The sequence below is a fragment of the Taeniopygia guttata genome, chromosome 10, assembly GCF_048771995.1.
Source record: "Taeniopygia guttata chromosome 10, bTaeGut7.mat, whole genome shotgun sequence".
Taxonomy (NCBI): domain Eukaryota; kingdom Metazoa; phylum Chordata; class Aves; order Passeriformes; family Estrildidae; genus Taeniopygia; species Taeniopygia guttata.
In genome coordinates this window covers 14,654,358-14,671,780 of record NC_133035.1, presented here as the reverse complement: position 1 = coordinate 14,671,780, position 17,423 = coordinate 14,654,358, and the positions used below count along the sequence as shown (strand labels likewise).

General features: G+C 44.5%; 1 protein-coding gene and 1 long non-coding RNA gene across 2 annotated transcripts in view; one reads left to right on the top strand and one right to left on the bottom strand.

Annotated features, from left to right (window-relative positions):
* SLCO3A1 (solute carrier organic anion transporter family member 3A1) overlaps window positions 1–17,423 on the bottom strand; it is a 137,734-nt gene that overhangs the window by 119,608 nt on the left and 703 nt on the right. The window lies entirely within an intron of this gene.
* LOC140684822 (uncharacterized) overlaps window positions 16,193–17,423 on the top strand; it is a 40,428-nt gene continuing 39,197 nt past the window's right edge. Inside the window, exon 1 of the long non-coding RNA XR_012057628.1 lies at window positions 16,193–17,073. This is a non-coding gene — a long non-coding RNA (uncharacterized lncRNA). The remainder of the gene's footprint in view (window positions 17,074–17,423) is intronic.

Sequence of the window (17,423 nt, the reverse complement as noted above, 5' to 3'; positions counted from 1 at the left end):
AATCACCACCTTAAAATTTTCCAGCCAAAGACATTTGTGTTGCAACTTTTGTAACTAAATCCACAGAAGCTCATGCCATGCCATTCTGGACTTATTTCAGTAATACATGCTCATATGCATCATTCCTGTCTGTCCCAAATCTACACACCTCGGCCTTTCTGAACCAAGGTAAATTTGTTTTCTCTATAGGCTGTTTATTTTATATTAGTGCTCAGCAAAAATACAATCCACAGACCTGCTTCACCCTGTTGCCCCAGTTTATCACTAAGAAATGAATTGAAGGCTGGGAGCACCATTATGGAGTCAGAGCCACAGTACATTCAAATTGAATATCATATTGTTCAGATCTCTAATAATCAAGTCATATTCACCCAGAGTCTCCAGTTAAGTTCATTGTATTAATAATACTGGGTTATATATAGAAAACACATTGACTTTATGCCTGAAGGGCTTTTTCAGAAGGCTTCTTTTTAATGTAAAATATATTTTCTCAGTTATGTGGTAAAAGATTGGACTTGAAGAGACATGTCTACAGTGCTACAGGGTGTAAAATAATTGCCTGGCAACTACATTCCCAAAGGAAAACAAATGCAGTCTCCATTACAGAGCTGGGAAACACAAGATTCCTTGCAGAGCCAAAGGGACGATGCCAGAAGTGCCACTCCTTCCAGGTGCATCCACCCACTTCTTTAGGTGTCACCTCATCCTCTTTTCTAGCAGCTGTGCAGGATGGGGCAAATGTGATCCCATCACTGGGAGACTCTGAACAGCTCTCCTCTGTTAGAGCTGGTCCCCAGGGGCTTGGTCCCCCCACAGCCACCAGGCTCAGGCTTCAAGCCCAAGGGAATGATGCTGATCCTCTGCTCTGACATCTTCCTGCTCCACAATTCCAGCATTGAGATGGAACACTTGTGGTTGAGCCAAACTTTTAAAAAGGCAGCCACTTCCTTGGCATTTTGCACAATCCTTCCCCAGGGGATGGTTGGGAAGAAGACAAGAACCTTAATACCCTTTGCCCAAACCCAGGCAACAGCTCTTCTTGCTGCTCCTCACCCCACTGAAGCAGTAAGACTGTCTCAGGCTGCTGATCACTTGTTTGAACACCTTTCTTGGTCCAGCAAAGTCAGTCAAAACTTAAAATACATTTTCACTGCAGATGCCAACACCAACATGTGCTGGCTCTGGGCACATGAACATCAGGGAAAGCAAAAAAAGGTGGTGATATGAACACACCCAAGCTAGCTCTGCTCAAGGTCTGGAAATCATCTCTGCATAGAAATCTGCATTCACACGACAGGGATAATAGATGCCACAGCTGAACCCCTGCTGCAAGTAGGGTGTTATTAGCTTGGCTCTTGCTGCATGTGCCTGTGCTGTTTCTAGGCCAGCACTCGAAAAATCTGCAAGTTACTGTACTGGTGCCATGAGGAGTTTGCAGATTGGATCTGTGCCTCACTGGTGTGAAAAATTCATTTTATATTCTAGTGACCAACTCTGAGGTTAGTGACACAGTGCAAATTAAGCACACGTTCAAGGTCAGGATTTTCAGGGCCTGAGAAGAGAGAATGTATTGCACCATGCCGCAGGAGAAACAGCACATCATCCCAGCTGAGGCAAGGCACACATTGTTGGCATCAAGCAGAAAACTTTCCTGTCATCTCCTGTAGCCCACTGTGCATCTCCTCACCACATTTCAGCAGCCACAGCATCCTGTGCCACTGGCCCTTGGTCAACACACAAGGCACAAAACAAGTGTACCTGGGCACCTTCTGCAGGGTTTCACAGCTGTGACACAGAGATGCTCCAGGCTGTCACACGCTGCAAACAGAGCAAAGAGCACTCAGCACCCATGGAAGATATCCTGTTTGGTCAGAAGCTGATACATCACTGCAAAGCCACAGTTTGTTCCAAAATAACTTAAACCAGAAAAAAAGCCATGTGCCTGTCAAAGGTAAACGTGCATCCTGAGTGAAACAGGAATCCAAATATGCTGCATAAAAACCTCACCTCTAACCCAGGCACTCACTGCAGCAAGCAGCAAGGCAGGCAGGGCTGTCAATACCTCCCTCATTTGCTTCCTACAGATCCTGCATGGGACACAATGGGCTGACCCCCTTTTCCAGCTCCCCCAAGGAAGGGAAGGCGCAGTGCCCCATTTACAGCGGCGTGAACAAAAAGATCACTGGGGTGTTATTTGCAGCTGCCCCCTCACATTCAGCATGGAAAGTCAGCCTGAGTCACCAACAGCTCAAAGCAGACCCAGGTACAGAGCCAGGCCACATGGAACTGCCTAAGCAGAACTTGAAAGGCTTTTTTTTCTGTTGCTCTGAAACAGATGCACACCACAGCCAAAATCTTGTTTTTTAACCTTTTAAAGCCCCAACCTACAGTGATATTATAATGACGATCGCAGACTTAGTGTCCACACAAGCTTTATGCCTCTAAGTCTGCAGCTCAGTACTGACCTCACTGAGTGAAAGCAGGTGGTATTTTAGTCCCTGACAAGGTATCTACATAAAAACACCCAGTGCCAGAATCCATTTTTAGCACAAACTTTCCTTGAGTAGCACACTTACAACAAAGCCAGTAGATATTTGAATCCTTACTTATTTTTAAATGTTATGTCATTTTCACTGGCAGTCAAACAACACATCATAAACATGCAAAGAAGCACAACACCTCAACCCTGCAGCTACATTTCTGCATGCTTTAAAAACTGTAGCACAGAACAGCGCTGCCGGCACATTTCAGACCTGGAGGATGAAGAATTCCATGAGGAGTAAGTGCACAGCAGCAGGGGCTGGTGAGCAGGGGCAGCCATTCTCTCTGTCAAAGTAAACAGCCAAGGGAAAGCTACTGGAACATCTTTGACACATTCAGAGATCGATCTTTTTTTTACCTCCATGGCCAGCAAGTACAGTACAAAGCCAGATGAAGAGGAATTAGAAGTGTGCAATTTAAATGTAGGTTCCTGCAGCACTCCTGGCCACATACAGAACCGGTAGCAAGATTTATACATGGGTCTGGAACTCTGAAAGCTGCACACCATCATGCTGGGTTCCAGCTGAGAGGAGATGAAATTCATATCACTAGAAGACTCCTAACAGGAAAAAAACCCTTCCTACATACTATCACATGGACTATGTACTACCACTGGAGAGGCACAATCCACAAGCTGTCACACTGCAACGCCCTCCCTTCCCCACCTCCACAACTGAATGCAGGTTTGCCTGTTCATCCAATAAAACACTTCCTAACACAACACTTCCATGCCTGCAGAGAAGGCTTTCTACTAGAAACAGGGCACTTATCACACAGAAACCATAAGGCAAGCCTGACGAGGAAACCTGTCATGTTGAGGGCTTCATGTTAGCTTAATTTATGATCAAGAGCTGAACTCGGGGCTAAGGGCTGCACCTGAGTTATACCACAGAGCAGATGAAGAAGCAAGGCCTGTAGAGCTGGTTGCTGAAGCATTCCCAGCTGCCAGGCATGAACCAGGGCAGAAGTGACACAGGCAGGACACTCTGAGGCAGCATTAATAACAGCTTTGAAGGAAGCTGAATTCAGTTTTCACGGCTGGAGGACACTGGTGATTATATAAAGGCTATATACTGGGAGAGGAGCTTTTCTGACAAGTCCTGCTACTTTTCTCCTCTTCTGCTCTGGCTCTGCTGATATCTCTCCTGCTCTGCTCCCTATCCAGCAGAAAGGAATGCCTGGCTGCAGCAAATGGGAACTTGGCTTAGGGAGACGTTTGAGGCTTTTCCCATCAAGTGCTTTAATTTAGTAAGCCTTGGGACATAGGAAGCCATTTAAAAGGGAAATGGCAAAATGGCCACATTGTACTGCCATTCCACAGCACTTTTTAACAACTCATAAAAGAAATACTGAATTACACCTCAGCACGTGGAATTGGGGTCTTACTCTAGGACCTAACTAGCACCACCCCAAGCTTGCCCCAGAGCCACATGTGCTGCTGGCTTATCCCCACCTCACACCCTGCAGCCCACACAAGCACTGTCTGTGCCATCCTGCTTATTTGCTAAGTAACACCCTCCTACAAAGCTGCTCACAAGCGACTCATTTCTCCTTTCACGTTGTCTCTGTGCAGTGCCAAGGGTACAAACAGGAGCCATGTGCTGGCTGCTGCCAAACTTCCCACTAAAGGGAGAGGCAGGCTGGGAGGTGAGCAAGGAGGGCCATGGTGTAAGAGGCGAGTCATGGCTTGAAGGTGATCTTAAATCTATGTACAGCAGAATCACCAGACCCTGAAAAACTTTAATGAGCACACACAAGGAAAACAGAAGTTCCCATCTCTTCTATTTACCTATCAGAGTCTGACACAATAGGAGAGGGGTTCCTATAGAGGATCACTGCTCAAGGGACATAGCGAATTCTGGGAGGAATCCATCATCCAGGCACTAGAGAGTGGGAATGATTTTGCATTCAGCATTCAACACAAAGCCAGAGACCTCCACTCACTAATGGTTACTGCAGCCAACATGAGCACTCTTTCTTCTCTCCTTGATCTTTTCCAGTCTGTATTCTCTCAACCTCTACAGCCATTTTGAATCCCATGTTTTCATCTCCTTCCAGTTCTTCACTCATCCTTTGCAGACAGCTTCTACATGAAGTTAATTCTCTTTATACTCAGCTTCTCCCTGGTTCCTGCCTCCCCAAGGTACTAATTACAATACAGTTTATTAGCCAGGCACATAACATTTAGACTCTAATTTTGGCCTGCTTTAAAGGAAGCTAGACACCACGGAGACAGTCCACTGCAGTCACTAACAGGGAAGGATATTTTTCAAAAGCACTTCAGTGGCTTTGGAACAAGAGTCCTATTTTCAAAGAGACACTTGGAGTAAGTCACTTCTGTCAATGACAGTATGGCTTAGAAAACATCCTTGAAAATAATACCCTCAGGCTCTTTTAAAATCCATCACTTACCAAAGAGTGAGTAAAGCAGCCCCAAGCAGCCTTTTCCAGTGAAGCCTCAAACAGCAAAATGCTAAATGTTTCAGCCCTGACATTTCAGGCAGGTGTGAAAGAAACAGGGATACCATTCAGCAACAAGGCTGCATTGTCACGGGTAGGATAGCACAAAATTACCATCCCATTAATTAATTTAGTTCAGCCTGTTAAGATAACTACTAGAGACCTGGTTCAGGGCCCAAGCCTGGGGGTCCCTTTCATCCTAGTTGCCATCACTGGAGCAGCTCAGTGCCCACCATCCTACACCACAAGATGACCACAGAACCTGACAATAACACAGCTAGCACACTTGCTGATTGGGAAAACCCAAGGAAGGCCTGGAGATGTCCATGACAAAGCCAGGAAATGAGCCCAAGCATGCCTGGTCTGCACCTTCACCACAAAATACAAATAGTAGTTGTTCCTCAGCCAACAAGAGCTACCCTATGGGCTAAGCTGTCCTCTCCCAAGTCTGCCACATGTCACATTGTCCAAATGCAAATAAATCCAGATTTCTCTGGACATGAATATTAGTCTTGACTGATGAAGACAGTAAGTTTGGATATGACAGGTCTGGACAGCCAGCCACAAAGTAAGAGTTTGGCTTGAAAACATTATCCACATGGGGCAGGAATGTTCCGCTGTTCCTGCCAAGATGCCACCATCACCAGAATCTACCTCACCAGTATTGGTTCAGAGGAATTAAGTTGCTGTTCCTCCATCATTTAATCTCTCACTTGCCTAACAGTGGGGGCGAGGAGGAGGTCAGGAAAATACACAGTGACAGGACTCCTGGAAACATTCCATGAACCTAATATTTTGTGACACTGTCTGGATACCAAGAGTTCTGAACACAATCAGGATGCTGAGAATCAAATTGAAAGTGTCTGAATCTATGCATTATGAAGTAGAGGGAGCACACAAAGAAGAACCAAATGTCATTTTAGTTTCATTTGCACTTCCAGTGTAGCAAAGTTCTGTGTACATCTTAAAGATCCCATTCCTTGAAGCCTCAGTGTGATGCCTAACAGGAATCTATAAAGACTTGATCAACACTAACTTGAGTACAAGTATTGGAGTAACCAGACACATTCCATTCATGTCAAAAGGCTGGGTTAGCTAAACCAGAAGACCACACTTTGCCACAAGCTATTTGCAGAACATTTTTGTCCATTTTATCCAAGCACTCTCCCAAATTCTAATGCCAACTCAGAGCAAGTCATTTTGAACATGGAAATACAGAAGTATTGAGCTGGAAAGATTGTAGGAGAGCCTGGGAAAAACCTTCCATGCATGAGAACATACAACCTTATACCAAATTCCAGAGAGAACTCTGCATGCAGATTCACCTCCCAGCTGTTACCCTGCTAACCAATTGTTGACTGGATACCTGCCCACAGATACCAGAGGTGCAGTCTGCTAACGTGGGAGTATCTGGAAAACTTAGATACAAGGGACACTGTTCAGCAATAGACTTCAAAAGTTTGCAATCTGAAAACACACAGAACTGATTCTAGAGGCTGCATCCAGTATTTCCCAAGAGTCATTATATACAACTACAGTAATTCATTTGGGATCTATTTAAATAAGAAGGCAAAATAAAAATTCTGGCAAAAAGCTTGTCCAGCATTGAATTAAGCTGAATAATTCAAATACCATCTAAAATAAGGGAGCCTACACCATAAGGCTCAAATGCTTCCACAAGAAACAGCAAGAAGAGATTTGAAACTTCTGCCTTCTTGCTAAGAAAGAGCAAGAACTGAGATTAAGTGCAACACAGTAGCCTTGATGCATCCTAATCTATGGAAAACACCCAACTTCTGTAGAGGGCCGTCACCTGAGAGAGACTGTGCAGTTGTGCCAAATGACACAGCAAACCCACAAAACTGTGCCTCTAGCACATGGCTTAACTTCAATAGCCATCAAATAACTCCCAAGCTGATTTCGGAATTCATTCATTCACACAGTGATTTGTCAATGCAGAAGAGGCCTCAATTAAGTGAATTAACTCATGGAAGTGAATGGTTTATCTGGCTCCATGGAATACTTGAATACTTTCAGCCTTTGCTCTCAAGCTCTCTGAAGCTGGTAGGTTTGAATCCCAAAGACTATGGGAAAGCTTTTCAGTAACCCTAAGCAGCTCCCTTGAGTTCCAATTTTTAATAGTATTAAATATCACAGACTATAGAAAGAGAACTAACAAAAACCAAAACCCAACCTAGACCAAGCATCTTGTGACCCAAGGGCTCAAGCAGCCGTGTGGTTTTGGTATCACATTTTAGTATCAAAAATAGAAACTTGAGGTCCAAGCACCCTCCTTTGGCCCAAAGCTGGAGAACACAAGACAAGGCAGGTTCCTGCAGGAACACAGCTGAGCTCCAAGGGCATTCCTTGCACTGAGCACCTTGGATGAGACCATCTACAGGACCACCCAAACAGCCATCGCTGCCCTTCACAAACAAGCACCCCTAGACAAGGCATCCCTTCAGCTGGAGCTCCTGTCCCTCAGCCAGCAGCTGCACTGACTTCAGACATAAGGACCTGCATTATAACTAGCTATAGGCAGCAGGAAACAAAGTGTGCATCTCATGCAGGGGCTGAAAGGCCCATTGTAATTAACCACTCTCAGCCCTGTACGCTGGACAAGACAAAAACAAAACCCACAGTTTTCCTTTGCTGGTAAGTCCTAAAAACACTGCCCACTATTTCTGTATGCCCAGCACTTTCCCTATCCCAAGCTAGAGCACTCAGCATGGGCTGTGGGAAGGATAATTCCCACAAAAATCACATTTTACAGACAATGCCTGCAGGACAGAAAGAACACCACCGTGTTTTAGTCACACAGACATGCTTCTCCTTGGGCTGAACCTTTCTGCCCAGTGGGACACCACAAAAACCAGTGACTGATCACCAAGTGCAGACAGGACCCAAGCAAAAGGGAAACCATTTACCCATTGGCAGCCAACATTTCTGCAAAGAGCATGTCAGTGCTCAAACATGATGAATGGTTTACTTTAGCTGATGGCAAGGGTGGATGTTCTCCCAGCAGAGCACAGTGAGGATCTCAAAGAAACATGCTCCCACAGAGCCTAGGGGGAAAAAAAGGGCTGGGATGGGGGGAATATGGTGTTTAGATTTTTGGCTTTGTTTTAAACATCAAAATCCATTTTAATGGGTGATGAAAATTAATTTTCGCAGGTCAAGTCTGTTTTATCCCTGATTGCTTTATCTCAACCCACAAGCTTTTCCACCTCATTTTCTGCCCCCACTGTGTTGATGAGGGAGTGAGAGAGAAGCTGGGTGGTGATCTGGCTGCAGACCAAGGTTAACACACCCTAACATCTCACTAAGCAAGGTAGACATCCTTTAACAAGAAAAGAGTTCAAGCTTGAAGAATAACTTGGAGAAAACAGCTTTCCTAAGTCACAACAATTGCAGCTCTTCCTGCAGCTCAGTGAGATGATGAGAAGCCCGCTGTAGGACTGAAAAATTGAAAGTCTTAAGCGTCTCCTGTTTAAAAATCAAACCTTAGTTATATACTGTTATTTTTCTGTTGTTCCAAATTACTGGGTAACAAAGGATCCATCCCTAATATGGCAACTCAACGCATTATCATACAACACTCAGACCATGTCAGGATGAGAAGTGAGCATGCTGCCAGCAGATGAAACTCATTAGCAGGGCACAAGAAGCAGCAGGACACCACTGGGGGCATTCCCCTTTCATGTTTTTCAGAAATAATTTTCTTTCAGTCAGTATTTTAGCTTCTCTCTTGGAACGTTTTAAATGCTTGCCCTCTTCTCTCTTGGCATTTCTCAGTGTAGACAGGCACATGTGGTATTTTCCAGAGGTGCAGGGACTTGCCCTGCTCCTGTCCCAAGTAGTGCACATGCCAGTCCTCCTGCATCTTCCTTCTGGGATTCCTTTCAAGCCAAAGAGTGAGGTTTAGTCCATTCCAGCACCAAAACACTCCCAAGCAAATCTCTGGTCTCCTGCTAACGATGTGCCAAACTTTGTTTGCGTGAAGCTGAGAACTGGAAAGAGGTAGCAACTATTTCATATCCTCCTTTTCAGAAATAAAAAACAAGAACTCCAGACAATCTTTCTGCAGCCCTTCCTGGTAAAGTTCCACCAGAGAAAACAAATACCATTCATTGTTTAACAGGACAGGTTGCAAAACTATTAAGTTATGATGTTTTTCTCACTCCCTGTTATTCCTCTGGAGCGTTAAAGGGTTGAAATGAATCTGAAACTCCAGAAAACTCAGAACTCTGTCCTGCTATGGCAAACAGGCCCACCACTGCTATCCTCTGGCACTGCTGTGCTTGAACATAGGCACTCCATAGGTTAGCTCCATCTAACACACGTTCCAAGAAGACTGCAGGAAAAACACTTTTCACCTTAAACATAAATTCATAGAGTAATTCCTTTGTTTTAGGAATGCAGACACCACCACCTGTCACCCAACACTGTTGCATGCCATTCTCCAGGTATTAAAACGTTAGGTATCATCCCAAAATACACACATGCAACACAGATTTCAAGGCCCTTTCTTCTATATTGACCCAAACTCAACACCGATTTCAATTCAGCCAGAAGTCTTTCAGTGGGAGACAAAAAAAAAAAAAAAAAAGAAAAACAAAGTATGCCACAAATACACCACTATTCACCTTTGAAAATGAAAAGTGAAATAGTTCTGAAAGGTTTCTGTATTCTTCCACACCCACACCACACATCTCTTCTCAACAGCCAAACTTTCAGTTTCCTTATGGCAGAGTTTGTAGCTGCCTTTAAAAAACAAAACAAAACAAAACAAAGAAAATGCTGGATTTAGATGCAAACATCAAAGCACCAAAAAACAAACCTGCTATAGTTGCTTCAGAAACTGGGTGAGTCATGAAGACCTCAATACAACTGAATTATCCAGGTTTATTTGACAGGTTCTGTCAAAAACTTCACTGTCATTTGATGGATCACCATAAAACTAAATTTTAAGTTTTTTTCCACTTTCAGAAAACTAAGGAATTATGAATTGTACCAGTGAACAGCATGGTAAGTGTTTCAAAAGGACACTTTAATATTAAAAATAAGCCAATTCCAGCAATCCTTGCCCAGGAAACAGATGCAGCATGAAATAACAACTCCTGTGCTCCCACACTGGCTCTCACAACCACTTATCTAAGAGCCACTGTGCCTGCAAACATGCAGAAACCATCCAAGTGATAGCTGCAGACACCAAGATGGTGTTAAAAAAATACAGAGAAATCAGCTGGCTGCTTGGTGAGGTTTTGAAAGGCTACTATGAAGGGAGAGGCAACAGAGGGGAAAAACAGAAACCAAAGCAAATTCCTTTTCTTCTTGAAAATAACAAGGATGATAAACATTCCAGCAAACCAGAAATAAATATTTTGCTTTTACACTCCAGTCATCTAAAATAACTGACTGTGTTCAGGCACTGCTGCAAGAGAAGCTCAGCAAAAGATCTTCAACTTCAATACAGTGGGCACTGTGCAAGAGCAGGAGGGGGCTGCCTGTCTCACTTCAGCAAGGAATTCTCAGGTGGCAAAATGCTGAAGCATGTCAAATTAAGAGTAAGGCTGGGAAAAAAAGTTGCTAACTGGAGAGCTTAGAAAATCTGATTTTAGTAAAATGCTGAAGCATGTCAAATTAAGAATAAGGCTGGGAAAAAAGTTGCTAACTGGAGAGCTTAGAAAATCTGATTTTAGTTCTGAGGTGTCTCCTAGTTTGCTGAGTGAGGAGAGGCAGATCCAGAGCTGTGCTCTAAGTCTGCACCTCTGTATGATTACGACTGCATACCTGCCTAACATCTGGGAAAAAGGACATTCCTTCTCCCCCTCCTCTCAAACAGAAACAGCTTGGATGCAGGGACCACATCTGTGAACACTACAGAATGCTTCCCATAACAGGGCAGAACCCTCCAGTATGGATGAAAGGAGTGACAGACACTCCAGGAGCTTCCTCAACAGCCTGCAATCACTATTGATCCTATTGACAGCGTATGGAGCAGGGCAGTGTGAAATCTCTCTCCATGGAGCAGGCACCAACATTTGCTTTGCACTGCCTATCTACAGAGAAACAGAGTGCCTAGTGGTTGTTCCAAGGTGACCTGGAGATGGGACTCTTGGGGTTCTAGTCCTGGTTTTGCTGCAGAGCTATAATGAAGCCTTGTAAATCAAAATCAGTGGCCCATTTTTCTGTGCAATAGGAAAAATTAAGTCTTGCAAACCTCACTGGAGCACTTAAAGGAGTTACTACACAAAATACTATCACGTTTACTTAAACTTCTTTGGATGATGTTTAAAATACAACACTTGTAGTTTCATCTGGTGTTGATCAGGAGGCAAAGTTACACTAATTCATCCAAGGTGCAACCTCACCCACTAAATAGCTTGCCATTGTTTGATCTTCCTGTGAAGGAATAGCAGGAGACCAAGCAGTCTACAAGTAAGGATTGTAATACACAGAGGACAAATCCTTCATGATGAATTGCAGAATAACCTTTCTGAAGCAATAAATTTACACTGCTGTTGCAGGACAGAAGTTGGCTTTTGGTCCTTTACAATATCCTGAAAGTAAGGGACAAAAAAGCCCATGCAAACCTGACAGACACCCCTTTCTGGGAAGCAGGGAGCATCTGCTCTGCCTGGCAGAGAAGGGGAGGGATCCCAGCTGCACTGAGCTCTCCCTGGGACAGGGGCTACAGGACAACTAAGAGAGTCACACTGCAGGAAATTCCTAAGCAGGAATGGCACAGCCCTTCAGACCAGTGCCTTCCCTGCTCTAACTCAGGATCCCTGTAATCCTCAGCTGCAGGAACACTGCAGCCCATTAAACCACACAGGCACCCTGCAACAGCTAGAGGGATTCTGGAAGTGAAGGCTGGCCTGAAGAAATGAGACACTGGTTTTCTAGTGGACCGCAGCATTTCTAACTGTTCTTCTTTCAGAGCCTACAAACATCACTTGGGCCTTACAGAGAAAATGAAGAACTGCCAAACTTTCTGCTAAAAAATAATAAAAACACTAAAATCAATTCATCCACATTTAGACATCAAGTGCATTTTGCTTTCAAATGCATTTAACCAGGAAGACATCAGGTTGTAAAATGCATATAACACATAATCTAAGACATAAGCATGTTATCTCCACACTGTTTCATCTATTAGTAGCAGATAAAAAAACCCTTTCTCCTAATCAACACATATATGCCAGTTACAAGTCTTCTTGATACTCAAAAATCCACACTTGGATTGGAATTTATAACTTAAATAAAGTTTTTATGTTAATGTGTCCATGCCACACTCCCAGCTCACACCCCACAGGAGCCTGAAAGCATCAGAACCCAGAGCTGGATCTGGTTTCTGCTCCATCCCGCAGTCAGAAACCCAAAAATATACCAGAAGTCTTCTTCAAGAAGAAATATGAATGTAGTCAAAAGAGCTAGTTTAGAATAACTTTCTGTGCAACTCAGCTGCAGAACAGACAATATTCTCTAATGGGAAAGGCACACTAGAAACAACTTTCCAGAAATAACATTGCCAGCAAAGATATATTAAGGGAAAATGAACGGTAAGCAATAACCAGCCAATGCTTGGCAATTCTCATCCCCACTAAAACGTTTATTTTCACTCCATGGGTTCCTTCCCCTTTAACTACCCCAGGGACAAATAAATTATGAACTTTACAGCTGATTTATTACTCAGCACGGCTGAGGATGGAGAGAAAAAAAAAGGCAGCAGTATTTTCAAGCTGATTTTTATTCTAGAAAAACAAATACTTTATTAAAAACAATCATAAATTAAAAAGGAAAAACGGCTTTTGTAGTTAAGTCTGCCCATGCCTAAGCCATTCAGGCTCTGCTGCTGCCAACCAATCAAATGCTTTATCAATTAGCTTCAGAAAAAGAATCAAGCTCTTAATCTCTGCCTCAGTTTCCCCACCTGTGACACTTCTCCCACCCCATCCATTCAGATTGCAAATACACAGAGGCAAATTCTATTGTGCAGCACCAAGGACAACAGAAAGCTCTGAAGCACTGCAGTATTCCCAAAACTGACTTTAATGACATACGCCATGCAGCTCTTGCCAGATTTCAAGGAGGGTTTGATCAGGTCTGTGCCACAGAACACAGTATTGTTTTTGTTATATTTAAAATGGGAGAGGAAGGGGTTGCACAGCAAAACAACATAAAAAATTCAAGAGCCAAATTCTGCTGTTAACCCCACAGTTCCCAGCTGTGCATCACACAGGGCCCCTATTTCTGTTTCCTCCACCAGGAACCCTTTGGCCATTAACTTCTGTATTTATCTTTTATACTTATATTTTTCCTGAAGATGGAATTTCAAGATTTTCATTGATATCTCAAACCCCAGCAGCAATAAAACCACACAGCAGGAGGCTGTCTCAGAGACCACATACACTCCCACCTGGAGTCACACAGCACTAATTTTACTGCAGACACTTAGTTAAGAGAGTTTTTGCAGGCTGCAGTCAAACTCTGCTACATGGGCAAAGCTCTCCCTAGGAAGTTCAGCATGGCTCGAAAGTTTTCATTCAGCAAAACAAGAAACAATTTGGCATTCATTCCCACGCAAACACCAATGCACCCTCCTTGGGAGGGACCAATTATTTTCCTTTCCATCCCGTGCTCAGACCAGTCATCCCCTATCACTTGATAAAGCACATGAATAGCTGCATTCAAAGCTGTAGTAAACAGAGACAGCTCAGTACAGCTCTGTAAAAACAGCTCCCCAGAGCACACCACAGAACTGGTTCCCAACGTGCTTCCCATATGCATGCCCTTTATCTAAAGAAGCCCATGACTTTGGCAGATGTTGGATGCTTGCAACTAGGTCAGTTTGAACCAAGCGAGTGGAGGCTAAAGGCCAGGGAGAGAAATTAAACTGTGCTCCTGCTCCACAAACGGTGGCTGTCACAGAGAGAGCGCCTTGCCTTCTGCTCAAGCAGTGATTTCACCACTGGCTAGGCACAAGATTTGACTGGCAGGGTGATGAAATGCCTCAGCGAAGAACCGTCAGGAGCACTTGGAACGTTATTACCAGCAAAAATATTCCAAAATATAGTGCATGTAGGAATTCATGGGGAGGGAGGTAGACAGGCAGGGAAGTGTTGCCAAGGTATGTGAATCAGCCTTATCGAAATCCCCATCGCTGCACGGCTGGCATGACTGATCACACTGCTGCATCCACCACAAGGCTCCAGCTGGAGAACAGAGTTCCAGCCCTTCTCTCCTGATGCCTTCTGAACCAGTCACCCTCAGCTCTTTAATCCACTGCCCAGCGCTGCAGGAGAGCAACTGCAGGTGGAAATCAGCTGGGCTTTTAAAAGTTGCTGCAAAAACCCTGGGTAACTTCTGCAGCAGGAATGCCTGCAGACTACAAGCAGCATTTTCCCCACTGCCACTGCAGTTGCTGGGAAATTCAAGTTTCCAAAAGCACACAGGAGCAATTAGATGAAGCCAAATAAATGTGTACACAAAACCTTACACGAATATGCAAATAATAGGGTGTATTCAGCAGCCCCAGAAATTAAAGCAGCAGCGCAGGCTTGTATTTGCATAAACTATGCAGGATATGGCACCAAGTAATTTTGGAACATGTGCATTTTGCAAACAGCAAGCATAATAATAGACAAATATTTTGGAATGTGACATTGATCAAATACTCCCTAAAACTTCACATGAAGAACCTCAGAGACACTGCACTAATTAATTTAAACACAGACATCTACTGCTGGTATCCTGGGGTATTTTCACTGCTGAGTTCTGTGGGAAAAGAATTGGACTTTATATAGATTTTTATCAGCATTTATTATTTATAAAGCCCTGTTGGCAAGCGGAATGTTTTATGATCAAATAAAAGTGAATGATCCTTGCTTAAAAAACACATAATGAATGAATGTATACTTTGTACATATATGCAAGTGGTGGCTGCTAGTCTGTTGCACAGTGAACATGGAAAAGGGAAGGTTTTTTACATCTCTAAAAAAAAGTAACAATAGCCACTTCTAAATGTACTGACGTGAAAGCCAAGCCCAATCCAAACTTAGCTCTTCAATCGCTCCTGAAAAGCCAAGCCCCTGGCTTGTTTTCTTAATAAGCTGAGTTTCTGCCCTTGTGGTCTTCCTATGCAGAACAAGACAAAAACTGAGGAAACCAACTTGTCGCCGTATAAGGCAAAAAAAGGTTTCTCTTCCTGAGTTACAAATAACTAGGGAAAGTCACACATGTGGCCAAGGAAAGCAGAACTACAATACAGAACTCCCCCACTGGTGACAGGCTAAAATTAGTAGTTTATTCAACTGCCCAGAACTACACACTGTGCTGCCCTATGCAGCATCTCCCTATTTGTGTGTCTTTCTGCTTGCTCTCCATTTGTCTCACCTGCTAATTTGTCCCTCGGGGAGCAACCCAGCAGCCACCGCTGAGCCCCACTCATCCCAGGAGCAAATGAATATCCACTTGCAGTTACACCTGGGCAATTCTGCATTGCCTCCACCGATTCCACCCCACGGCAGCACCTCAGAACAGCACCTGGCCTCAGGGACATTCGGTCTGTAAAAACGATTAAGTCCTCCGTGCTTTCCAGCAAGCATCTTTGCTGCTCCTGCTCTCACTCCCCTGCAGCACCTGTAAGCACAGCGCTGGGCAGATTTGCTTTAAGCACAGATTCACCCTGCAATGACAATTCCACATTTGCATCTGTTCATTGTATGAAGAGCTTCATGGTATTTGCAATGACGGCAGATAAATTATACAGGGAACAGAGGAACACTTGCCCAGTGCAGCTGGGCCACTGCTTATGCATTCTAGGGATTGTTTTGAGTTTAGTTTGCTTTTTTTTTTCCTTTGCCCCCACTGCCCAGTTGTGGATCCCGCTGGTATCATGGGGCACACTGCCATGCTGCTCAGGACATTGACCTGGAGAAAGGCGGAGTAGAGACAGCAGCATCTCTGCTGAGTTCACCCCTCGGAGGAGGAAGGGTTCTGGGAATTCCAGATGGTGGGGCTGGGGTGTGTGAAACGCTCTGCACAAAGCACGCCCCAGGAGTTGGGGAAAACAGGAGAAGAAATGCAAAACTGGCGAAGAGTGAGCAATGCAAAGGAGTTTGAGGAAAATGCCACACTGGGGACCAATGCTGCTGATCCTACGCTCGAACACCCCAGCGAAGCGTGCTGATATACAATCCTCCAGCAGATCCATACGTTCCCGGCACACCGGTGCCCACTGGGTGACATCACCCGTGGGCTCTTCCTTGGCTATTACTTTGAGGCAGGATTATCCTACACTCATTCACACTGACAGCTCATTTTACAAGTAGCTCATCGGAAACAATATATTTACTTACTAAGGTGTTACTCACATAAAACAGGCATGTTCCTGTCAGGCTCCTACAAATTTAGTTATATCCACATATACCCACCCTAAGGTAAAGAACTGCTGAATTTATCTCATCAGATGTGATGCAGTTTCCTTTGGAATTACAACTATGTTTCAAACTAAACTTATGTTTTATTATATGGAGATGAGTTCTAATTTCCATTTCATATTAAGAGGGAATATTAACCATGGTTAGTTTAGTCACATACCTTGAGAAATTATAGATCACGTTCAGTACAAATTTGCATAAGTAGTTTGAGCATGTGAAAGAAGCAATGCTAAATACTGAATACAAGTACCAAATGCAGAGTTCTTACATTTACTGTAGAATATATTATGTGTATGGCCTCAAAAAGCCTCAGAGATTACGAATACATTTCTTTTCCATGGAAACTATAATTCTCAAATCCAGCAAGCTATTTTAAGAAATTTAAATCAACTATACACTTACATCTGCTGGAAGCAGAACATTTCCACAGGCTGTACACTTCAAGGCACAAGCACAGCCGTATGGACATCTTCCCAACTCTTCTACTACACTTCTGCTTCTGACACCACATCTCACTATGCAGATTTAGTGCTAAAGTCTTATTTGGACTGTTCTGTACCCAACACCGTGACTTTCGGGGCTGCTGCGCTTTGCACCGCTGCATCACTTAAGAGGATGAGGAAAAGCGGTAACGCGGGAGGCACGAAATAAATGCCCCGCTAGCTTTTGCCGGTATTTATTCAGCGTGAAGCGGAAAGGCTGGCGCTGGAGCCGAGCGCCCGGCCAGCCGGAGCCCCGCGCTGGTGCCAGCCCGCCCCGGGCACGGCCGCGCTCCGGGCGCTCGGGAGTCCCGCGGAGCGGCCGCACAAGTTGGGCGGCAGCGGGTGGGTGACCCCCGGGCACTGCTGAGTCATTTCAGCCGCCGAACGCCGGGCTGTCCCGACCCCCCCGGGCCGGGGGGCTGCCCGCAGAGCCGCCCCGGTGCCGGGGAAACTTCCCCCGCGCTCCGCCGCGCACCCCGCCGGCGCGGGGGCTGCG